Source organism: Plutella xylostella, chromosome 28, assembly GCF_932276165.1.
Source record: "Plutella xylostella chromosome 28, ilPluXylo3.1, whole genome shotgun sequence".
Lineage (NCBI taxonomy): Eukaryota > Metazoa > Arthropoda > Insecta > Lepidoptera > Plutellidae > Plutella > Plutella xylostella.
Genome location: NC_064008.1, coordinates 3,737,060 through 3,763,908, shown reverse-complemented (window position 1 = coordinate 3,763,908; position 26,849 = coordinate 3,737,060). Strand labels below are relative to the sequence as shown.

The following is a 26,849-nucleotide window of genomic DNA, read 5'->3' as shown; positions in this document are numbered from 1 at the left end:
ACCGTAAATTTAACCGTTGACAAGCTGAGAAAGCAGCTGTCCGACTACATCAGAGAAGAAGAGGAGGAGACCTTCGAGATGACATCCGAAGACCAGACCAGAACCGCGAACCAGCTGAACCTGTCATCCATCGTGAGGGAATGGAATATATCGTTCGACACCGCATGCGACCCGGTTGAGTTCATCGAGCGTTTGGATGAACTGACGTCATCAGGTGACGTCCCGCAGGACCGATTACTCCAGGTACTACCTAAAGTACTAAGAGGTAAACCGCTGTTATGGTACAGGAACAACTCTGACAACTGGAAAAAGTGGGAGGACTTCCTAGAAGAATTCAAACTCTTTTTCTACCCGGCGGGATACGAGAAGAACCTGCTCGAAATGATCATCGCACGAAAACAACACAACCATGAGTCTTTCGTCAATTACCTGACCGACATACAAACCCTGATGAGAAGGTACGGAAAAATGACCAAAACCGAAAAAGAAGAAAGAGTCTACGAAAACATGAACGCGAACTACAAGTACTACATCAAGAAGCAAGACTTCACCAGCCTCAGGGAATTAATAAGACAGGCAGCCGAGTACGAGCAGATCACAGAAGAATCCTCATCTCAACAGTGGAATCACCGACCAGACCGACACCGCCAGACACCGAAGAATCATCCAGGAACATCACCAGAACCGCGTAAAATACACGAAAAATACGACAAGACCACATGCTGTTGGAACTGTGGCAAAACAGGCCACTCACACAAGGAATGCCGGGACAGGCAAGTACTGTTCTGTAGCCAATGCGGAGTCCTCGGGAGACTAACGCGCAACTGCTGCAGAAGAGAAACCAAGTTCGGAGACACGAACATAACCGCCGAAGAAAACCGACCAGAACAACGAATTTTTGAAGACGTAAAAATAGGTAAAATCATATACCGAGCGTTAGTTGATACAGGCTCCACCAGATCATACATAAGTAGAAACATTTATGAAGAGAACTCGACAAACGCCGACAAAGAAACAGTAACAGGGATGCGAGTAACCGTCGCAGACGGCAGAGTCATGGACGTGAAGCTCAGAATAGACCCAGAAATCGAGATACGGCAGAGAAAAATAATACACGAACTCTTCGTGCTACCAGCTTATTCACCGCCAAACCTAGTTATCATAGGGATAGACCTATTAAGAAAAGCAGGAGCCACAATAGTCTGGCACAAAAACACCGAAAATACACCGAAAGTCACCGAAGTCGTCACAAATGATTCAACACCACCGAATAATAATATAATCAACGGCCCAACAAAGACAAAATCCCGCAAGCATAAGAAAAAACCTAAGCAACAACATCCACCAAGATATCCCGACACAGCTTCAATCCAGGAAAGAAAAGAATGGTTCGAGAGGAAAATGACCGAAACCCGAAAATCACCTCAAAATGACCCAACATTCGCAATCAAAAACGGCTCACTCCATAAACGAATTGTAAATCCGAGGTACGGGGTCAAGATCAATTCACAATCGCAGTGGAAAATATGCGTTCCGACATTGAAGAGAAGGTCGATTATCGAACAACACCTTAATGAACCGACAACAACAGGCCACCGAAGCACGGGAAAAATCATAAAAAGCATTGCTGAAACATATTACTGGCCCGGGATGTACAAAGATGTTCTTCATCATATGAAAAAGTACAAAGAACGACTAAAATCATCGTCATCAAACTCGCTGCAACCAAATTCCACCGAACCGAAGCAGTAATAACCTACCGACGACGTCATCACCCATCGCCAGATGTGCCTAGCCGCGGTACTCATGCGATGCCGAACGAACCGATTATTCCAAACCTACCCTCAATCATCAACATAATGAAGATTGAAGACAAATAGCCGTAAAAAGTTAAAACATTTGTATATTTATGACCTAGTCATTCCGTACCGTACCGTAAAAAAAAAAAAAAAAAAAAAAAAAAAAAAAAAAAAAAAAAATTATTACGTTTAATTTGTAATTTAATTATAAATATACAACTGAAAAACCGCAATCTATATTAAAAATATAGAAATAGGTATAAATGTAAACGCAAATGCACACATTTTACACCGTCCGTCCGTAGTATAATATGATATAAGTAAATAATAGACACACAGACATGTTAAACGTATAACATCCACCTTATTGCATCAAAGTCGCAAGTAAAATTTTGCTCAGACTTAGAATAAAGATTGTAAATTTTTGAACGCAGCCCAATACGTTACTCTGTGAACGTACACAGGTTAGAATTTTAGTTGTCAAGTCAATGTCAAGTGTCAAACCGACCGAGTAAATTTCAGCGCAAGGGCACATGCCGTATAAATTTTAATTTATTTCATATGTAAACAATTTAAAACCGTAAAGCTGAAACCGTATACCTAATGTAATTAACAGGAAAATGTATATCAGTACACAATAAGTTATATACACATAGCCTACAATGTAAGTAAAACCAACCATGCATTTTATCCTTGCTCATGTCTTGTAAAAAACAAAATATTCACATCTTTTATGTAGAAAAGAATCCCGAATATAATATACCGTTTCCGTCCGAACTTACCGGCACCAAGCAGGGATGAAATGCTCATGGACAATACCGTGTAATTTTTTTTTACCAAAGCTAATAATATTATACTGTGTAAAATTAACCAGATATAAATATCTAAGTAAATAAAATATATCCTGAATCCAGATGATAAAATAGGAACCCGTCTGTAAACAAATGCACCAGTACATGCACCATTCTCTTAATTTTTCCTTGTATGTATCTACATGACCTGTGAATTTTTACCAGGTAAAAATTCTTCTGCTGAGGGGGGAGAATGTAACGAGCCGTTACAAACCAACCGCCCAACACACCTACCCTCACACCGCAGCCACGAGAGCGCCCGGCGTGTGCGAGACGAGGCGGGGCACCACACAGACGACTCCGGAGAATACAAGGGGCGCGGGGCGACCCGCCTATAAATAGCCGCCGGACCGCCGCTAGAGCACCATTCGCCACCTCCTATTCCGACGAGTGATCATTCCGTTCCCGAGATCCCTCCCCGCACCCATATCTATTCAAGTAATCTATTCACGCACACTAATCTCACATCACCGGTCTCCCCGCGAGGTAGGTTGCTCAACGGACCGAGGCCTCTCGGTTATACGGATGCCTGGGTTGCCTAGTTGAAAGCATCCGTATACCCGACTAGACCCGACACAGTGGGCTGCCTAATTAGCGGAGCGAGGTCCCCCGGATACGTACATGGATGCCTGGGTTGCCTAGTTGAAAGCATCTGTGTAAGTACCGAACTATACAATCACCGGACACACACCAGCCTTCAGCCACACTCTTGTCGACACAAATACACTCCACAAATCCTGGAACAAGTCCACACGCACCACCGGTATTCGCCCGACCTCCTGTACCCTATATCCTTCCCCTTATTAAGATAGTAACGTCCGCGTAGGCCCCTTCAGGGCCCGACCAATATAAATATCAGTAATCGCGATAAGTATTTGTGCATTTGTGTAGTGTGTTAATATTAAGTACGTAAGCTGTAAGTACCTTAGACATATAAGTTAACTTGATTGTAAATAAAGCGGGTCCAGTGCCGCCTCAATTGTGTTACACTAATTAATCGGCATTATTAATTCTCACCCCGTACACCTACCGAGGTTATTTCCCTCCAGGGGCCTCAGGACCAAGATCAGAGTAGTTAGGACCGCTTCACGGTCAGTGTAGATCCCCCAGGCGACCGGGCACTCCTTCAGAGGCCGGCGTCAAGCTGAGCTAGCCTAAGACCGCTTCCCGGTACATATTAATTGAGAGTTATTAGGTAGGTACCAGCCCTAAGCACTAGGGACGTTAGTCATAAGGGTAAGTACCACATTACAATATAGCACCCAACCCCTACTCTCGGGGAAGGCCAGGCAGGTCGATTCGCCCAGGGGTCGCTCCCCGGTGATCCAGACCAGCTCCTGCCGAGCTGCTACATTACAATTGTATACGACTCCGAAAATCTATGGAATTTCATTATGGGATATCTTTAAGTTAAAAACCCCCACATTGAACACTAAAACTTGCACAGCTTTTAAAGGCTGAACGGATTTTAATGAAAAATTGCTAAGAACACAGAATTGGTAACATAACCATTAAAAAATGAGTAAATATATTATGTTAATCATGATCACACACAATATATAAAATCAGTAAGTATTCTTTTACCGCAATCTACAATTAAATTATTTTTATTTTTATTATTAAATTAAATTCGCTTTGTAAACGCTAAGTTATCCTGAATACGTCCACTGAATATGTGTTTTGCACACACAAAAGGGTTTTCGCTGAGTACCGTCAACATCAAAAGTTTCCAGTGAAAAGAGAAAGGATTTGTCGACGTATTTCCATGTGGTCCCAATTTAGTTCGTGGCTTCTAAAAGACAAGGTACCTTGTACAGTCTGCAACGTAGATATCTGACCCCCCCAATAATACAACATATTTTATACAGTTCGTTGGAGCGGCAGTAGCTTAGTCGAGTAAGCCCCCGCTTCTTACGAGAGATGCGGGTTCGAAATCCGACGCTGATATGTAGGTACCAATGAGTTCTTTGGAATTTAAGTACAACACCCTGTATATAGCATCGCTTTTACAGTGAAGGAAAACATCGTGAGGAAACCTGTATATCTAGATTTAGTACACCTAGATATTTTAACCCACCAATCCGCAATGGACTAGCTTGGTGGGAAATGATCAAGCTTAGAAAAACAGTAAGTACAGAACTTGGGGATAGGCACAAAGGTTCCATTCGATAGAGCTAAGTGCGGATAATCCGATAATTACACATATATGATAGATATAACGCAGAATGAAGGTGCTGCGCACAATCCTGCGAGGATTATTGTAGTGTCCTTAAGGGCCCGTACAGGGTGACGTGCCGCGCCAATTTGGGGTTTTCAATGCTCTTCACACAGCACACGCAGTGACACGCACACATGTAAGTTTGCACAGTGGGTCGATAAACTTTTACTCGCCAACTTTATTGTCAATTATGTTCAAGTACATTTTGGGTGATTTTAGGGTAAGTAGGTAAGTATAATTCTTACTTACACTGGTAGGCACCAGGAAAGAGTAGAAATTAATAGGGGTGCCACTTTACTCTATACTCGGAACCCGATTAGCTTTCTCAAACAAATGTGGTATTTACTTGTAGAAAGGTAACTACAAGTAAGTATTAAAGTGGAGATAATAAGTTTCGGGCATCCTCCAGCCAACTGAACCCCGACGACAAAGCAAAGTAAATACATAGTGTCGCAAAAGGGCTATACCAAGCCAAAAGGGGATGACTCAAGGGGTCATTCTGAACAACTTTTGTTCTAAGAGATTTGCAAATTCACGAAAAAAAATCATTTTCCATGGTAAAAAGTCACATGTCCAACAAAGTTTCTAAAAAAATTCAAAATTCAAAAATTCAAAATACAAAATATTTTATTTCGTAAACTTACATACTAGTTACAATAGTTGATGGGGTATCCTTTTAAGTATATAGTACCTGTGCCAGGATACCCCGCTCTTCCATATACTAAGTACATTTTAAACAGTTTCTATGAAAAAGGTTTTTTTTTTGTTAATTTCCAAAACTCGTAGAGCAAAAGTTCAGAATGACCCCCTGTCTTACTCCTTTTTACCCGACTGCCGAAGGAGGAGGGTAATGTTTTTTGATTGTATGTATGTATGTTTGTCTGTTTCTTTGTTCCCTCCTGTAGCCTAAACGGCTTGATAGATTTTGATGTATGAGGTATTGTTAGAAGCGTATTGATGGCGCGATGGTTATAGGCTATGTGACGTTCCATTAAAATGTACATAGCGCCCTCTAGAGGACATAACGTGATGATCGAAAAAATAATAATTCAACTTTGCCGTGTAAGGTATCAAATGAAAGGGCTTGATTTTCACATTACAAAAATATGCATATTGAAGGTATTTAAATAACAACACCAAAATAATTGAAATAAAAAATGATCATGAACTACTGACGTAAAATTTCATAAAATAAAAACAACTAAAAAGTTACAAATAAAAAAAATACAATTATAAACAAACGAAAAACCCGACTGTACGCTAAAAACATGAAAACAAGTCCCAATGTTAATGGAAAGTATCGCAGGCGGGGACCAACTTGACCGCCACTCAAGGCCGTTTTCTAAGTAACGTTCAGCTAAATGGTGAACCCTCTGCTGGTCCCCACCTACGATACTTTCCATTAACATTGGGACTTGTTTTCATCTTTTTAGCGTGCAGTCGGGTTTTTTGTTTGTTTATAATTTGTTTAGTACTATATACCGCTTTTTCAATACCTGTAAGTACATTTTTTGGTAGCAGCATAATATTTTTACTTAATTTTAGGGTTTCGAACGTCAAAAGAAAAAAAGCAACCGTTATAGGATCTCTTTGTTGTCCGTCTGTCTGACTGACGGTCTGTCACCGCCCTTTTTCTCAGAAACGGGTAAAGATATCAAGCTGATATTTCGCATAGATGGGGAGTACCCCAAAAAAAAATATTATGGTACTCCCTGTCCCACACAAGTAAATTGGGGCTTACATTTTTTCCAGTTATTTTGATGTGTATCCTTTTTTTTCTTTGTTGTATTGTATAAGTATATGTTTCTTTTCTTTAAATCTGTATTTTTTTTGTTGTTGCTGTCTATGTGTCGAATAAATGTATCTTTATCTTCAAATCACGCCATCTATCGTTTGTTTTTTTGTGGCTACTGTCTATAGAAAAAATTCCGTCATTGACAATTTTACGTTATGAATTTATTTTTATTTTTACATTTTCGTGGAACACCAACAGCATTTTGTTAAAATAAATATAATAATAAAAAAAAAAAAATAATTATTACTTATGAACACATAACAACTTGATGCCATTAACAGAATGAACTTAGTAAACCCAGTAAACCTAACACATCCAGAGGAAAAATAAAATCTCTTTCTCTCTCTCTGAAAAACATACTTAATAGCCCAAACTCGATGCTTTTAGCTATTAAATCTTTGAAATAAAATTCAGTCACCTCCGTGTTACTGCCCTCATCAGATCCTCACGAGACCATGCCTCTCATGGTGAGACTGTGTTTTTGAATCCTAACCTAATCTTCCTACGTATTGTCATCACTTAGATCCATTCACTATATTCCTGCTCCTCATACCAGGGCCGTGGGGAGGCACGTCAGCTTTTTAAAGACATCAGCAGCAGACTAATAGAAGTCTCAAGGGACCCTAGGGCTGGCACTTACCTATCACAAAGGCTAAGCATCGCTATATAGCGGGGTAACGCGGCCAGCGTCTTGGGTACCCTACCCGACAGTGGCAGCGATCTGGCCAGCATCTTCTTTTTAGTTTAATTTTAATTTTATATTAGTGAGTTTTAGTTAGGCATTAATAATTATAATTTAATCAAGAAGTACCATGGACTTAACTAATAAAAAACATTATCATTTAATTTATTGAATATAGTATAAGAATTATGCTTCCTCAATTTCAAATCAAATTATGTTGGTGTCATAAAAGTTGAAAAAGCGCAATGACAACCAATGTGCAGTGATTTTGTGTCTGTACACAATTAGATCGCGAGCTGTCAGTGCCGCCTAAACCGACGTGACCCTTCTTTGGAGGCCACCGGCCGACTGAGTCAAACGTCGCTTGTGTTTATGATTTTATAACACAGAAAGCCGCCATAGATATTTGTATGAAGATTTGAGGGAAAAAAAATGCTCAAGTTTGGGATTAATTTACACAAAATAGGTGTGTGTTTATTAAAAAACAAGGTATTTAGCGCCTAGTCCAAGCATTTATCTTTATAATTTGATAAGAATCATATGAAAATTCTTGATAATTACGACACAGTTTTTACAATACGGGAGTGTGATTTACTGGTTTTTCGTAATTAATTTACAGTTATCCATAAGCATTTACTTAAATTCGAATGATTCAGCACCTAGCTAGACTCTTCGGCTACATGTGTGATTTTTTTCAAGGCTGTAGAGCATCATTTACTACATAATTCTATGACAATGCCCTATTGCCTATTCCTCGATTCCCTATTGCCGACCCTTAAGCTTGTCTTTTTGTTATGTATTATTACCTATAAATAAACAAATAAAATAAATAAATAAAAATAATAACAACCCCACAACTAATAAAATAAGAGTACGATAAAACATCCAAATAGCCGATACAGCACGTTTCCGTTACAAAATATTAGCAAATCTATGTTAAAAATTGAAAAAAATATTTATAAGCAATGTGTACGTATAACAATATTAATTTTGTTCCTTTGAAGACAGATTTGGGTGGGAGTTTCATCATAAAAAGGTGCTTACCTGAATACAATTTTCGTCTTCGGAAGACTTTATGAGACAATCTGTCTTTGAGTATATTTACTTTTCTTTTGTCCACGGTGTAATTTAAATCTGAAGGACAATGGCGAGATGAAAAAATACTTTCTCGAAGTAAACAGAGTTGAAAATTGGCCTGGGGTAAGAGTTTATTTATTTCGAAACACAGCGTATACAAACGGGTATTGCAAAAGTGATATAAGCGTAGTACTACCTATACTATTACTATTCAGGGGGCCAAGTGAACAACTTTTGGAAATAAATGCTTCTTTATTGCAAAAATTTGCGTGCCCATCAAAGTTTCAAAGATTGAAGATATTTTTTGGAATAATTTGCATGAAACTAAAAGTCAATGGCCCTGGAATTACATATTTGTATACAGGGTGGAAATTTATCTGTGAACTTCAAGCCAGGCCGGATGGCTAGTTTGTTTACGAAGCGTAATCGCCAAACAACAGCCGGACGAACACACAGCTTTACGTGTTCACCGCAGCACGGAGCGGCTCACTGTCTAAAGGTCACAGCACATATAAGCGTAACGTAAAGGGATCCTTTTCTTATGTCAACCAGAGTCCCGAGCACAAGTATCGAACCTCCGTTAACGTTGCGTATCGTCAACTGTCACTGTCAAAATGTAAGGCAAAGTTAGTTCCAAAAGTGACATTTGTTTTTACCCGACTGCCGAAGGAGGAGGGTAATGTTTTTCGATTGTATGTATGTATGTATGTTTGTCTGATTCTTTGTTCCATCCTGTAGCCTGAACGGCTTGATAGATTTTGATGTATGAGTATCGTTAGAAGCGTATTAATTGCGCGATGGTTATAGGCTATGTGACGTCACATTAAAATGTATATAGCGCCCTCTACAGGACATAAAGTGATGATCAAAAAAATATTATTTTTCCAACTATACCGTGCGGGGTACCAAATGAAGGGGATTCATTAGCACATTACAAAAATATGCATATTATAGGTGTTTAAATGACAACACCAAAATTATTGAAATATTTTTTTTTCATAAACTTAAACCCGACTACTGACATAATATTTCAAAAAATAAAAACAACTAAAAAGTTCCAAATAAAAAATATAATTATAAACAAACAAAAACCCGACTGCACGCTAAAAAGATGAAAACAAGCCTCAATGTTAATGGAAAGTATCGCAGGCGGGGACTAACTTGACCGCCACACAAGGTATCTACCTATCTAGAAGTAACATTCAGCTAAATGGTGAACCCTCTGCTGGTCCCCGCCTGCGATACAAAAAAAAAATCTATAGTAAAAAGTCACGTGATCAACAAAGTTTCTATGGAAAATATTTTTTTTTTTCGCGAATTTTCAAATTCTGATTTCAGTTTCGGGCTTAGATATACCATGCTGCACATGTAGGTTTCGGCTTAGTATACCCTTTTTGCAATACCCTGTATAATTATATGTGCTGAGACCCCAAAATCAACGAACGAACGAACTAGAATTGTCACGCAATCGGCATGCTTAAGGTGGGTACTGACCAACGTTACGAGGTGTAATGTAACATGTTACACAGCGAGCTTCGTGCAGTCAGTACGTAGTGTTACGGAGAAACCAGTGAGATTTTAGAACACAGCGTTGCGTGATATGCTCGCTGGGAATGTTACATGTCCGTAACGATGGTCAGTGGTCAGTACCCACCTTTAAGCCGCGTACACACCGGGCCAACGAACGCCCAACGAACGCCAACGGTTATCCCAACGATGGATATTTATCATACATAATACAGGGCAGATTGCAGCAACGAAGGCCAACGTAACCCGTTCGTTGGCCTTCGTTGGCCCGGTGTGTACCCACCTTTATACAACGAGATAAAGCCGTGGTTCGTGCAGCGCTCCGAAACTTTGGGAAAGCAAATCTGCAGCACTAACCACGAATCTATCTCGTTGTATCAAACGTGCCAATTGCGTGATAATTCTAGTTCGTTCGTTCGTCAATTAAGTGAGTGACCCCCCAGCACTAAATCTACTGCTGGCGGTCAGCACCCATCCAAGTTGAGACCGTATCAAGGGTGCTTCACCAATTTAAATGCTGATATTGCTTCGAAAACTAAGGTTATGGTACAGTACAGCTAGCCTAGCACAGGGCGCAATTAAGACGTGACAAAAGTTATCCGTCGCGCTCGCTCTCGTGGCCGCCATAATATGAGCGAGCGCGATGCAAAGCTTTTGTCACGCCTTGACGTCCGCGTCTTGCACTTCGTGTTAGCCTGCAGGTCTTGGTAAAAACAATTTCGTTTTAATGGGTGTAAGAAGATATTTGAGAACACTAGATGTGTATAAGTATCGTGTATCTGGCTTTGTGGTAAGATCGGTAGATTCTATAACAACTATTACAACTACTCACTACTAACGATCCAGTTAGTGAGCATCATATTGCAAATAAACCACATACAAAAAATTATAGCTCATCAATTTCGGGGCGATCTTACGAGTGCCATACACAAGTCAAACTTATAGCACCACCCACACCTCAAGTTTTTTTCGGTGGTCAACAAACACCCTTTCATATTAATAATTACACCCTCTGGATGTCTGCTACTCATTATTATTGTAAAAGAAAAATGAAGATGTCACGTCCCTCTACCATTATAACCTAATTGATGGAAAAACTTTATCGAACTTCATCCATTAAGGTTCAAAACTCCTTGACACCGCCTTCGAATCTTCGAAGCTGTTATTAAAGATGGACCAGTCTATGAAGACCCCTGAACCCCCTAGATTGGCTAATGATAGTAGGAGACAGGGGACACTCGGTAATAAGCTAAATGTCACGGGAGGATGGTTATAAGAAGCGTCCGAGTGTGAAATCTATTAAAATACGAATGAGCATTTGGTTTCTATGGTATTTTTTTGGGAATTAAGTTTCTATCCGTGTTGGTTTTTTTCTTGATTAGGGTGAAAATAGTAGGGTCATTAACGAAGTAATTATATAATTGGTGAAGAAAATTCTAATTTCATAAATAATAGATTTTAAACTACTTAAAAGGTTTAAAAGGTTTTTTAAAAACATATATATTATACAGGTGGTTAATTTAATAACTTAGAAAGGCCACAACTAGTGTATTTAATTTTACTAATACTTAATACCTACATAATTAAAGAAAAAAATATTTAATAATTTTATATCAACAATCTGACTCAGTATCATAGCCGTTTTGAAATGACAAGTGAACAAGTATTTAAATAAAACCTTCGAAAATGTTATCGATAAATAAAGTTTCGGCAACTTTTTATTGGAGTTTCCTTCAAAAGAAGTAGGTACTTATAAAAGTTTCTCGAAGAAAATATTGTATTATTTTCTTTTGAGGTATTACGTAGTTCACAGAAAAATATACTGGGCACTCTCTTTGAATAATAAGTTTGTACATATATTTTACTAGCTGTTCCCGCGCGCTTCGCTTCGCCTTAAAAAGTTTTCCCGTGGGAATTCCGGGATAAAAAGTAGCCTATGTTCTTTCCCAGGGTCTAGACCGTATGTATACCAAATTTCATTCAAATCCGTTCAGTAGTTTTTGCGTGAAAGAGTAACAGACAGACAGACAGACAGACAGACAGACAGACAGACACAGTTACTTTCGCATTTATAATATTATATATTATATATAGTAAGGATTTTCTAAGTACCTAAGAAAGAAAGAAAGAAAATATAGTTTATTACAGTAAAGAAAATAACAGTTTCTGAACTAAGGCTAGGACCTACCTATTAGGTATACAAAGATACCTGTGCCAGGCGGCCCTGCTCTTTTATAATTATGACATACTTTATATATATATGCTAACGCGGTTAGGTTAGATTAACATTAACAGTAGGGAAAATAAACTATTTTTGAAAGATAACTAATTGAAGTGTATGTGTGTGTGTGTGGTGTGCGTGTGGTGTGTGTGTGTGTGTGTATGTGTGTATGTGTGTGTGTATGTGTGTTATATTAGAGTGTCACAAGGTTATAAACATAAATACCTATATAGAATTTGATGTGTGTGGATTTTACTAGTTAGGTTTTTAAGATATGAAAGTTTTCATATTATACAAAAGCAATGTCTTTTTATATTTTTGGTGAAGGCAGGTTTTTGCTATATTATAATTATGGTAAAAGGTTTTCTGTCTCATCATAACTTAAGGTTTTTAATCGCGTAGTAATAAGTTCTTTTAATTCATTTGTCATTAGTTTATATAAGAGTAAGTTCTAAACGTATTTATCGTATCGTACATTCATAAAAAAAACAAATCGAAAATCGGTTAAGCCGTTTGGGAGCTATATACACTACCACAGCTATACAGACACGTTAAACTTTACTTATAACAACCCTCTTTTTCTCGGGAGGTTTTTCTTCTTTCGTGTCAGTGAACATGCGAATTTTTAAATTTGTCCAGACCAAAAAGAGGCAACTTTGATCGCATTCAGGTTGGCCTGGTGTAAGTCTTCCCGAGTGCAGGTGGAAGGGCACAGGGGACAGGAGAGTAAATGCTCCATAGTCTGGGGGGCGGTCCCAAAAAAATCTCTCATCTTATATCAGTTTCAAGTTAGCGCTATCTCTCGAAAATTCGGTGTAATTATTTAACGACCATTATCAACAAGACCGTCGCCTAAGTTCATGACGTGGGGTCTTTTACTTGTAAAAGACACACTCTTTCTAAGGAAAAAAAAACTTTTTTCCGAACAACTTTCACGAAAGCCCGGATGCTTGTATCGACGTATTGGATCAAGTCTGGTTTTTAACAAGCAACCGTAGAAATATATGAAGTATAAAATTTAAATGAGTACACATAATGTGTCTTCTAGCATTTTAGGGTCATTTTCACCAGATAATATGTGCTCTGTTACGTGTTGCTGTGGATGTATTTGATATCTCCCAATCATATTTATTCCTCTACGTAGGTAGCATAGCCTACAGGATAAATTATATAAAAGGGTTTCTTTTTAAAATCTAGACTTTCTAACAATGATTTTGTTTACTTTATGAGAATGTTCTATAATCATAGGATTTTTTTTATTATTATTAACTAGCTTTTCCCGCGCGCTTCGCTTCGCCTTATAAAGTTTTCCCGTGGGAATTCCGGGATAAAAAGTAGCCTATGTTATACCAAATTTCATTCAATTCGTTCAGTAGTTTTGGCGTGAAAGAGTAACAGACAGACAGACAGACAGATAGACAGACACAGTTACTTTCGCATTTATAATATTAGTTAGGATGAATGAATTGTCCATGCAAGACTTAAGTGTATATTTACGAAGCTCAACATTAAATACTGGTTTATATAATATCATGTATTATGTCCTATCATGTAGGTACCCATTTATTTTGCCAGATTACGTGGCGGGTTTGTTTTTTTCGCACATTAGTGGCACATGTTTGCAGGAAGGATGCATGACTCGTGACTTTTGTAATTAGTTGAACTTTTCCAGCGGGTTGCAGATATACGTTTCGAATATAGTTTTTAGACAAAATATTATGTTTGTTTTAAAACATAATATTATGTATGAATCTACTGCCGCTGCACGCGTTCGTTATCTACGTAGGTAAACCTCACTATTATATAATCGCTATTATACATTGTACTTAAGTTAAAAGAACTCATTGGTACATGTCAGCGCCGGGATTTGAACCCGCATCTCTTGCGTGAGAAGCGGGCGCTTACCCGACTGAGCTACCACCGCTCCAGAGTCGTATCTCTTCTGATCCAACAACACAGGCTTTAAGCAAAACTCGCTACATTTATCACTGTTGAGTTCAGATTTGGAAAGTTGTCGGAATTCCCAACATTGCACACTTCCGAAACAATTCCCAAATAACGGGATCCCAATAATTTTCCACCTCACCTTTGTTAGATAAATTCCCTTTCACTAGAGTCGACTTTACAATAACGAAAATTTATTATCATAAGTAAAATTTTGGACGCTGTTCCTAAAGTAACGGGGTGTAATTGTTACCTGCTTCCGAAGTATATACTATATTCGTTTGAACACAAAATTTTATTTGTAAGTTAACTAGGTGACATATACAGGGTGTCCCAAAAGTCAACGTCATCCCTTAAAGGGCTGATAGGTCAGCTCATGAGAGGCCAGAATAGCACAATATGACCTTAGTAAAAACTCGATAATTTTCGAGATATTGACACTTTTATAAATTTGCTGAAAATCGACACCTTGGATCAGTTTTTTGCGTGCCGCCGGTACAAAAATCCATATTGTTAGAATTTGGTTGGTGTTGCATCACCCTGTATAGCCCTGCTATTGATCGCAGTCAAAAAAAATATCGAGTAATGCTGTATGTTTAAAAAAAACACGGTTTTCAAAGTCATAAAAGGTAATCGTATTTTTTTATAAACAACTTTGACTCTACATACTGTAAAAAAAATATACCACGCAAACCTGGCACCTTATTTGAAAAGATTGCTCATTTAATGCAGTTTCCAAAATGGTATAAACGTTGCTATTGTTTCAATTAACAAAAAAGTTATTGCTATTTTAGTACAAAACGACCTCGATGTAAAATTGTTTGAAGGAAATTTATCTGACTGAATTTATTAAGGGTAAGTCATGTTGGAATGAGTAAAAGTAAAATAGGTGGTGTGGCCGGGAGTGGGATAAGAGACAACGTTGTCATAGTTAATAAAAAAACGCATTTTAAGTATCTTTCTCGAAAAAAGTGGACTATAGCAACTCCACATTCCCCATAAATGTAGCGCATGGTAACGTACATTCCTGAGTAGTGCTAATGTGTGATATTGTACAAGTAAAACGCTTACACATGTACATTGTACACCCACAGTATCCAAAAAAAGGACAGATCAGTTTGTCATTAACATTACCTCTAATTACTTGTTATTTATTTCAAAGTTATTGTTAAACAAAACCAAATTCTAAAAATTATGACCATTAATGAGTATTATTTTTTGCTGATTATGTACTTAATATAATATTGTGGTGTTATAATTTTGAGAAATAAAAATAAAAGTCAATAAATGTTTGTTTTTTTTTAAATAAGGTGTAAAAAACGCAAAATATGTTTTATTTGAGTTTGGTAAGTTTTTTCTTAGCTATTTTTGCGTCATCTATGTTGCCACAGCTGACCCCACCACTTATTTTACTTTTACTCATTCCAACATGACTTACCCTTAATAAATTCAGTCAGATAAATTTCCTTCAAACAATTTTACATCGAGGTCGTTTTGTACTAAAATAGCAATAACTTTTTTGTTAATTGAAACAATAGCAACGTTTCATACCATTTTGGAAACTGCATTAAATGAGCAATCTTTTCAAATAAGGTGCCAGGTTTGCGTGGTATATTTTTTTTACAGTATGTAGAGTCAAAGTTGTTTATAAAAAAATACGGTTACCTTTTATGACTTTGAAAACTGTGTTTTTTTTAAACATACAGCATTACTCGATATTTTTTTGACTGCGATCAATAGCAGGGCTATACAGGGTGATGCAACACCAAACAAATTCTAACAATATGGATTTTTGTACCGACGGCACGCAAAAAACTGATCCAAGGTGTCGATTTTCAGCAAATTTATAAAAGTGTAAATATCTCGAAAATTATCGAGTTTTTACTAAGGTCATATTGTGATATTCTGGCCTCTCATGAGCTGACCTATCAGCCCTTTAAGGGATGACGTTGACTTTTGGGACACCCTGTATAAAAAAAACGGTTCTTTCATACACCTCCGTCCCCCGAACTATAGGCTGATATGCATTAAATTTGTAGAGCATAGGTAATAAAATTATACTTACCTAGTCTCTTGCAAGTACGTATGCCAAAATCATTGAATTTTCATTACGTTTATAATTATGTATTTGTAGAAGATTTTACAGAATAGATAATTCAATCAAATCAAAGATGAAATAGAGAAACCGGCCGAATATAAAAAAAAACGCTTTTTTGAGGTCTTTACTGGAATAATTAAAAATACGATTTACGTACCTGTCTCTAAAAAAGTTATAGCTATCTATCTTGTAAAAATTGAAGCCTCATTGAAGTGTCATTTGGGGTCAATGTTGAGATACCAAAAGGTTAAGTGGAGGGCTTGACCTAAAATTGTATTCACTTCAAAACCGATTACAAAATTTTATGTAAAGGCTGGCTTGATTAATGATTTGGGGTGAACCGCATTTTTACCTAACTTTGATAGATTTTTGTTAAACTCAACGAAAAATATAATGTCGGCACGAATCTGGCCACTTTCATAAGTTTTTATAACTATGTTCATTTTATATTTAGTGAAAAGTCTGTAAATGAAGTAAATTATTTTGCCATATGATAATGAATAAATGTTGTGTTTAATAGCACATCTCATTTGTACTTTCCAAAAAATGATTAGTATCTATGCAGCAAGTTTTTTTAAATATTGGGCTTTTATTATAGTTATTTTTCATAATTATATTGTTTTTTTTTACAATAGGACTGAAATTTTAAGTTAGTAAGCCTATTTTTAACCGACTTCAAAAAAAGGAGGAGGTTCTCAATTCGTCGGGATCTTTTTTTTAATATTTCAGGAAAGCTTTCCAATATTAGCATATGAAACTGAAATCATCTGGAATATTCTCTGAAATACTTGCTTGGTACTTGGAGGACGGTCATCATTCATCTGTTCTCTGTCATTCGGATTGTCAATTGTTTGTTCTTGGAATATGCGGAAACGGCAGATACTGAGCTTTTGAAAGATTATGACTGAGCGAAAATTTCGAAGTGCATTAATGGATGAGCGGAAATTCAAATGCATGTGCATATATATTCTGAATCAGATACACACATGTAACAAACAACCTCTTGAAATGATAAAAGATATCGAACTTGTAATAAGAAGAAAACAATTATTAAGCTAATTATATCATAATAATTAGTGCATTTTATTTAAAAGATGCGGATATCAAACTTTTACTTAGTAGAAAACAATTACTAAGCAAATGATATGGTAATAATATTAATAAAAAGTGTTACTACTTACCTATTGTTGCGGAGAGGGTTAAAATTTTAATTGCTTATGAAATGTTTGCAATATAACGATACCGGTATAACCAATCAACTTCGTAGCAATTGTTGCTACAACCGTCGTAGTCATTGCTACAAAATTACAGTACAGTATACTTAATAGTTAATTTCTTAGAATACACTTCTTTTTCGTCTTCTCTTGTCCCTACGTTTTTATTTTTCAAAATTACGCTTTCAAATTCAAATTTTACTTTGTTAAGTCTATTTGTATTGAACCTATTATTACTAAGTACTACCACTTCTTTTGTGGTTATTTACAATACATGATTTATGGCTCAGCCTTGGATAATCCAGGTCATGGAAGATTAAACAGCTTTTTTTATTCAACGAATATGCAGATCGATACCACTTTTGTACCAATTCTTAATAACTTGAGGTTTGAATTGAACATGCTAACATAGGTAGCTACATACAGTACGTATTATATAAATATATATTATATATACTTTTGTATTAAAATGTATATTTGAACAACTTTTTACTAAGAACTTCGTAATAAATCCTACTTTTCGTATAAAAAAAAACTAGTAAGTACCTAACAAAATTAAATAAGGTTTAAATAGGTAGAAACCAAAAAAAAACAAGAGCTTTTCATAGCTGAAGAGCAAAAGTTATTCACACCCCCTGAGTCACCTCGCGGCTTAACACAATTATACCAGTTTTACAACACCCAATATTATTTGTATAATTTATACTAGAACACTTATAAAGTATTACTGTAGGTACACAACATACTCACAAAGTCATAACCAAAATACGGCAACTCATTTCCTACCGCCATTGCTACCACAAAAACACTTTTCCACAAATTCAAAAGAACAAAGCGACCACTAGAAACATGACGGAACAAAACGTCCAATCGCCAAATCCAATTAGAAATGACTAAGAGGGAAACTAAAAGATTACGTCACGACGCGAACAATATTCCAAGTGCTAAAATCTCACAACCTTACGGCTATGAGGCTGAATGACTTGGAAAATTCAAGATTTTATAAGAGCAGAACTTCTGAAAGCGCAGACGCGGATTCAGGACCGGGGTTTTGACAAGTATTTTTTATAGAATATACATAATTACCTCAGCAAGTTAGATCAATAGCATTTTCTTTTACCTCTTTGAATATTATAATTATGTATATATTCTATATATATATATAAATATTATATTTATGAAGTATTCGTGTGTAAATAATATAATTTATATTTATCATTTCTTGTAATATGTATATTTTATGTATTTCTTTTAAGTTAATTATCAAGTGACTTTTTAGTTTTTCCTGCTTTCATATACTTATCTTTTTTTTGCATCTATATCAATATATAATTCATTAGTAAATAATGAGATATGGATCAATTTAGTTCGCTCTCACCGGAACAGATAAGTTTGTGGCACTGTAAAATATAACATGAGTCCTAAGACGTTTGATTGACAGATCCCGAATAGGTCCTCTATTACGGGACACTCTGTATTCTTGTAAAGTATAGACGTTACAAAATTTTATGAAAAATTTAGACTTTGTATTGACAGAGTAGGTACATAAGCATAAGAGTATATTAATAGAAGATTAAGTGCCAATCTCTCCATTGTCGATTATCTAACCGACCGGGATTGGATCTCCATATACATTTCTTGAAAGATGTATCAAAAGTCAACTAATATCTGGTTATGCTCTAACCGACTATGGAGAAATTGGCGCTAAAGCAATTTGTTCCCAAGTCTGGTCCTGTATAAAGTCACGAAGGAAAGATGAAAGGCCTCAGGTCATTTCCTCGAGTTGTTCCGAAGCGAGGAATTGTGGAGGGGTTTTCTATATTATTGTGTTAAAAGTACAGTCGGAGACGTATAGTTCGCTGATTTTAGTCCCTGGTTACATAAAGTATTAACGTTGGCTTGGCGTTGGAAATACTCAGTTTTTCTCAAAGGTTTACATCTATCCAACTGAAAATGCACGGTTTATGTTATGCTTAATGAGCATAACATAAACCGCTGTTATGTATGTTAAAGCAATTCAGTGTCGACGCCATGAATCCGTATTAATTACATAAAAGTGTCTATAGGTATATCCATAGACAGTGCGGACAGTTTTTGCTTTGTTCCTGTATGTGACACACCATCTGGTTCGTATATCGTTTATCTAAGACTAACCCCTTGTCCACATTGCGAGTTAGCGAATTACGACATTTATGATCTAAGAGGAAGTCACGACAGGCGGCGCCACTGTCGCCCTATTGTTATTGCTGATTCATTTTATTGGGAAACTTTCTTCGTACAGTTAGCTGCAAAAGTGGTTATGCAGGTTTATTTATTTATTGCACAAATTAGTTTAAACATAAGTGTATACAAAGTGTTCAAAGGGATGCTCATTTTAAACCAGTAAACCCACGAAAGTAGGTAGGTTACCTACCTATTTAATTTATTTAAATAAAGTTACACGTTAATAACGTATAGGTACATCAATACATACTAGATTGTAGAGCAAATAACTATTACTACTCTAGAAGTAGAAATAGATTAATACTTCGCGCAATCAAAGAACATACAAAGGGACCGTTTGCAAATCGGTGCAAAATATTCAAATTGCGTTTTTTTTTTTTTTTTTTTTTTATTTTTTTTTATTTCAAGTAATATATTAATACTTAATTATTATACAATACATGATAAAATATTAATCCCTAACTCTAAAACTAACTAATATAAAATTAAACTAAAAAGAAGATGCTGGCCAGATCGCTGCCACTGTCGGGTAGGGTACCCAAGACGCTGGCCGCGTTACCTCGCTGTATGGCGATGCTTATCCTTTGAGCGAGGTACGAGCCAGCCCTAGGGTCCCTTGTGACTTCTTTGAGCCTGCTGCCAATTTCTTTTAGCAGCCGACGCGCCTCCGGTCCCCACGGCCCTAGGGTTTCGACTCCGAAAGGCACAAACATGTACCCCTCTCCTAGGGATGCATATTTGCGGCCTTTCATCGTTTCCGCCCGCCCGGCCGCAGCACCGGCCTCTGTGGAGGTAGATGGAAGATGGGACGGTGCTAGTGTGTCCACGCATGTTGCGTCCCACACCAGCAGCCGGCCCCTCTTCCATGGCACTAGACTCATGCCGTCGGGTCTCTTGCCATCGTCCCGCATGATCCCGCTTGGCTCTAAGGTAGCGGGAACGTTTGCACTGGCAAGGGCCCGGCGGATGGTATCATTAAGTGCGGCATGGCGCGCTATGCGCCCGGCACTGCGGCCACACGATAGGCCGTGATATTGCGATTCTTGTTGAAAAAATTGTGTTTTGTCGAAGAATTAGGTATTGTACTGTTGAAATTTAGACCACAGCTCGACTTTCGCATCTGACTGTACTATTGGACAGCCCGTTAGCTATGTGTCCAGTGTTTAGGCCTGTTATATTGTTTGTATGTACGTGATTTAGGGGCAATTGGAGTACAGGGTAGCTCAGTAGGGAAGATATTTCGCACGAGGACAGCTCAGGTTAAATTTTATATTAGTTATGTACCTACCACTATATACTAGTATATACTAAGTCTATGTTATGTACCGAGAAGAAATATTTTGTTAGACCTAATGAAAGGTAGCGAACCAAGACCTATCTGCCCTAGCCGGAGATTGAACCCTTGAACCTTGGTAGATATATAAGTAAGTATTACTACTTATTGAGCCATCAAATAGTCATTATAATATATTATGATAACTAGCAGATATTTGCTATACAGGTACATTATGGAATCATTCTGCTTCTTCGTCTTGTTTAATGTGTAAATAGGTACTTTTCATAAATACATTCTATAGCGCAGTTTCACTACCATTTACTAAGGTCCAAAACTGGCGTAATGTCGCAACAGAAGTTAAAAAAGTCATTTTCACGAAATGGCCAGCTTACAAAAGAAAAATTAGCTTCGCCTCGCCGCGAACAGAGAAAAGTCCATTTGGAAATTCACACATTATGTCAACAGAACTTTGCAGATTACTGTCTACAGGTATAATGTATGAGTTGAGCTCGTTAAATGGACCATCCCAGGGGTTATTAGGTGAATACCAGAGATTTTACGATCAAAAAGATATGTTACAGAGCTGCCAATAAGATTTGGTTTGATTCAAATTGAGTCTAATACTTACCTATATCTTCTAGGCCAAATTTTAGAGATCTTTAAGCTAACTATGTCATCTAGTTATTAACAGTTCTTATACTATTTAATTCAGGAGAGGAGAAACTAAGAAATTAACATAAATATACATACAGGCAAATTGAGACTTTAAATAAAAGACCAAGTTTAGGTTTTAATATAAAAATACGAAAAGACGCACTAATAACCGAGAATAATACATAAAATATCTACCTGTCTTTTTCATATAAAACCTTACACAGTTCAGTGGTACTTAAGGGTTCCGTGTGTCCCTTTACACGAGTAGTCAGTGAAAGCGAAATTTGTTAGCCTTTACTAGGTACACCTAGTCTAGCCATGTAAAGATTTATTTATTTCGCCTATTGGGTTCACTTAGGTAGAAATATATAGATTACTAGCTGTTCCCGCGCGCTTCGCTTCGCCTTAAAAAGTTTTCCCGTGGGAATTCCGGGATAAAAAGTAGCCTATGTTTTTTCTCAGGGTCTAGATCATATATGTATACCAAATTTCATTCAAATCCGTCCAGTAGTTTTGGCGTGAAAGAGTAACAGACAGACAGACAGACTGACAGACACAGTTACTTTCGCATTTATAATATTAGTTAGGATAGTCTCTGAGCAGAGTACATAATAAGTTCATAAGCGAGTTCCTACACTCACGTGCAATAAAAACGTTCTACCTGCCCATGCACCACTACACTGGATCTTTTACATTGCTCGTCGGTGCAGTGTCGGGTACAGAGTATTAGGGCGTGCAAAACCGGAAGGTTTTCAAAACCGGTTTTGAATTTTCGGTTTTCAGCCTCAAAACCGGGTAACCGGTTTTTCACCGGTTTTGATATTACTTAAATATTTTTTGTCATACAGTAGGTACTAATTAAACAAGGAACCCATATTGAGAGATATCCACAAAACATACGAATAAAACATTTTTTAAATGACAAATTAATAATTTAGTGAACAGGAAAAAAAGTTAAATAAGAATTATCATAGTACTTACTGTTATCACATCTAAAAAAAGTGTGTGGCACCTTAATGGTGTTTTTATATCGTTCTGTTATCATCAATAATTGTATATTTTAAACATACAGGCAGATTTTGAAAAAAAAACATTTATCGTCTGATTCTTACGACCACTCTATAGTAGCAGTAAGATGATGAATGTTTTTTTGATGTATGTACAGATTTGTTCATATCAACGCAACGAAAGAAAGCCTAACTCATTGATGGACACGACTGCATTTGATTTGACGTCCTCAACACTTCATGAAAAAAGTCCATAACGTTGAATGCAGTCCCCGCACTTGGCCTAATTATATTTTCAACAACGGTCAATGCAGTCCTGTTTTACCTAGAGTTTGTATGAAGACCACCTTGTTGTGCTTTATTGGGCCAGATTTCAACGTTATAATTATGTGCACCCAGAGTACCTTTTTTTCACACAGCAATAAGTTTTCATACAGCAAAAAATGTGAACTCACACGCACACATCGGTCACTGACGTCGTGTTTGCTTTACTGCGCCTAGGCAGAGTGCCGGCATGTGCACCAGAAAATCGTCACTCAATTTCCATACAATATTTTAGTTCTTTTTTATGAGTTTTACCATTAATCTAGTGTCCATCAGTGTGCCAACCGATATACAAATTCTTTTATTTTTAGAATTTATGGGTTCAACTTCTAATGTATGTAAAAAAGTATATAAAAATACGATCAAAATCGGTGAAAACCCGGTTTTCGGTTTTGAACTCTCAAAACCGGTTATGAAAAACCGTGATATATTGTCCGGTTAACCGGTTTTCCGGTTAACCGGTTAACCGGTTTTGCACGCCCTACAGAGTAGGGTAACGTAACGTACCTAGGGACATTTTCGACTACCCCAACTTTGAATGAAGCTATCGCAGCGTACAACTAAGATATTAATGTGAAATTTTCTTTATTCGGTAGGATATATAATCTATTATCACTAGTATTTGTGCTAAAGCTTTAGTGTGGCCACATTTTATTAAATTAAGATAAAAGTAAAAATGCTTGTTTTGTCCCAAGGTACGTTACACGTTTGTACCTTGGGACACTGTTTCCCATAGCTTTGTACTATGGAAAATGCAAACTTCTAAATAACGCCTTATATCTCTGTTCTTATTGATTTACTGCATCTCTCTTCTGTCTAGTTTCACTCTGGCACTAATAAGAACAGAGATATAAGGCGTTATTTAGATGTTTGCATTTTCCATAGTACAAAGCCATAGGAAACAGTGTCCCAAGGTACAAATTTAATCGTGTCCCAAGGTACAAAAAAGCCATATTTAACCAAAATTTAAATATCTTTATTTTTAATTAATAGGAATCTTTCAGATAATTGCCATGTCATAAAATTTAATAACTGAAAAGTTATACGTGACATCCATGTCTTTATTTTGAGCATGCCTCAATGAGATAAAGCAACACAAAAAACTATACAAAAGCTACTTTTGACTCCAAAAAACTTCATATTGTCTTCACCACACACTCGATGCTGGTATGATCACGAGACTCACTAGTTTTGCCAAGCGAGTAAAATACTATGCCCAGGGTAGAATTTTAATGTGTTTATTTAGCCGGTTTTTAAAATACAATCAATGTCCCGAGGTACAAGCGTCCCAAGGTACGTTACGTTACCCTATAGGTACTCACCACAAAACATGGTGCAATACCTGAAAAAAAAAGCGAAATGATTATCTATACTCAGATGCTAATTGCCGACTGCCATTTATCCCAAACCAACTTGGTATAGAGGGTAATATACAGCATTAGTTATTTTCAGTAAGCCAGAACTATGTTTAGTCTACATTTTAAAGGTAATTAAGTACATTCAGTTAATAATAATATATTACTATACTCGGGGAGTCTATATATACTCGTATTGCATAGTGTTAATACCCACATGCTATTTCATAAAATACAGAAAATCGGCTTACATTGTACCTATTCATAAATTTATTCAAATAAACTATACAAATTTCACCAACTACCAGACTTTTCTCATTTCCATTAATTTATGCAACTTCACCGTAACACCTAACTGATAGTTCCAACTCAATTTTATTTTCTGTGTTCTAAAAAACTAAAAAAAAAACTTCTCATCGGCAAAGGCTGATAATGGAAAAAGTTCCAGTGTCTACTTTAAAACTAAAACTACAACTGCAATAAAGTCAACCGTTTTAGCTCCCATAAAACAAAGTAGTATAAAATTTAGAGTCGTGTTGGCGTAGCGGATGGGGTCTCGGCTCCCATTCGCGAGGCTGTGGGTTCAAATCCTGTCATGTCTTCTTCTTCAATCCCGTTACTCCTCCGAGGAGTCTGGGGCTGACACCAGGCGCTTCCATCATTCGCCATGTGCCAATAAATTATTTAGAAATAAGGAATTTAAGTAAGTATACTAAACTTATATTTGGTACGTATCCTTACGGTGAATGAAAACAGTGTGAGGAAACCTGCACATCTAGATTCTAGATGTGTCCCCGTACCGTCTAGTGCATTCAGCATTGTACTCATTCAAAAACGGTGATACGGATAGTGACCTATTACGTGAGTACAAATATACAAAGAACGGCGGATGGCCCGATTGCGAGTCACCTCTGATCACCCCTTCGGGGATTACAGTTGTGAGCATACGTATGTTTTTTTTTGTAAATACCTAGGTAAGGTATTTACAAAAAAATATGTTTCATAAATTGTTAGCATGGCCCATTATGTAGGTATCTTTACTCGTCTGTCAGTGTAATCAATCAATTAAAACAAGCAATTACTAAAAATCTAAACCAAAACGAAAAACTAAAAGTAACAAGGATAAATAATTGGTTAAAGGAATGTACTTCTGTAAATTGCAAAGTTCGTGAAAGTCGATGTAACTTGTGGCGTAATGGTTAATTGAGTTTGAAAGCTATTGCTATTTTAAAGTAGGCTTCTAAGATTTATTGGGGCTGCCTGTCGGAAATGGGTATCTTCGGAAAAGAAAATAAATATAAAAATGAGTACCTACATAATAAAATTATTATTTTATAAGCTTCTCACGTTGCCTTTAAATTTGTACACGTATAACTACAGGAATTGTTATAAGTTTTACATGTCTAATGTCTATGTATGTGCCTGCGTAGCTCCAAAACGGCTGAACCGATTTTTGATTATTTTTTGAGTCATAGTGTTCTAGGCATATTTTAGCTAAATCGGCTTAGCCGTTCATAAATTATGCTTGTAGGGTTGAATGTCAGATGTTTTAACGTTATTTAGGCTATACTCTCGAGCACAGATAAATTTTCACCCATACACACACCCTAATCAACTTAAAAACAAACAAACAAACGGTAGTTAATCCGTCAGGCTTTTGTTTCTATAAAATGAACATGACCAATGATTACGTTAATTTATTTTAATCAATAACAGTGTGGTAACATCGGACCGGGTATTAGAGATCATCAATTTTAATCTAACCGCCCCAAATACAGTGTTAGTGTTAGTGAATGTTAGTATGTAGTGTTGGTGTGTAAAAGTCACAGACAGTCGGCCATCTTTTACCTATGAAAACAGTTCACGTTTTCTTCCGTCGAGTAATCAGCATTATAACTTTAGATAGATAGATAGAATATTCTTTATTTGTACACAAGAATAAATTATACAAAGCTTAAATATTAACACATAGGTACAAAAAAGGCGGTCTTATCACTAAAAGCGATTTTTTCAAGACAACCTTTAGGTGGAAGAATATTTATGTTCAGATAGGGTCAAGTGTACTAAAGAATTTATTAATTAACTATAAATACCTACAAACTAAACAATATACTTACGTGAAATTATACTTATATACCCATAACAATCATATATATCATATAATAAACTACATATACCTACATAAATATAATTATCAGATTTTATAGGATTATATTAATTCTTGTCTGAGCTCCGATAATAAGACAACGGAAAAAAAAACAAAAAAAAACTACCTAAACACTAAGAAAATGATCCTTTACCATTCTTTTAAAAGAAGCCAATGACGGCGCTTTACGTATGTGTAGTGGGAGATCATTCCATAAGGTGATGGCTTGTATGGTAAAGGAATCACCGTAAAATTTTGTTGAATGGGGAGGGATATTGAGGCGAAGATTATGTGATGAGCGAAGTGTCCGAGTATGAGATTCATACCGAAAGTTAAAGCGCTCTTTAAGGTACGCAGGGTATGCTGGGTTAAACAGTATTGAATGCAATAGTGAAAGGATGTGGGTATTCCGGCGGAGGCGAATAGGGAGCCACTTTA

The 26,849-nt window shown here is 36.7% G+C and overlaps 1 long non-coding RNA gene across 1 annotated transcript; it reads left to right on the top strand.

Annotated features, from left to right (window-relative positions):
• The first annotated feature begins 2,066 nt into the window (after window positions 1-2,066).
• On the top strand, window positions 2,067-3,457 carry LOC125490929. Its single transcript, XR_007267973.1, has 2 exons — window positions 2,067-2,463; window positions 2,816-3,457. It is a non-coding gene; the product is annotated as an uncharacterized LOC125490929 (long non-coding RNA).
• Window positions 3,458-26,849: the final 23,392 nt, after the last annotated feature.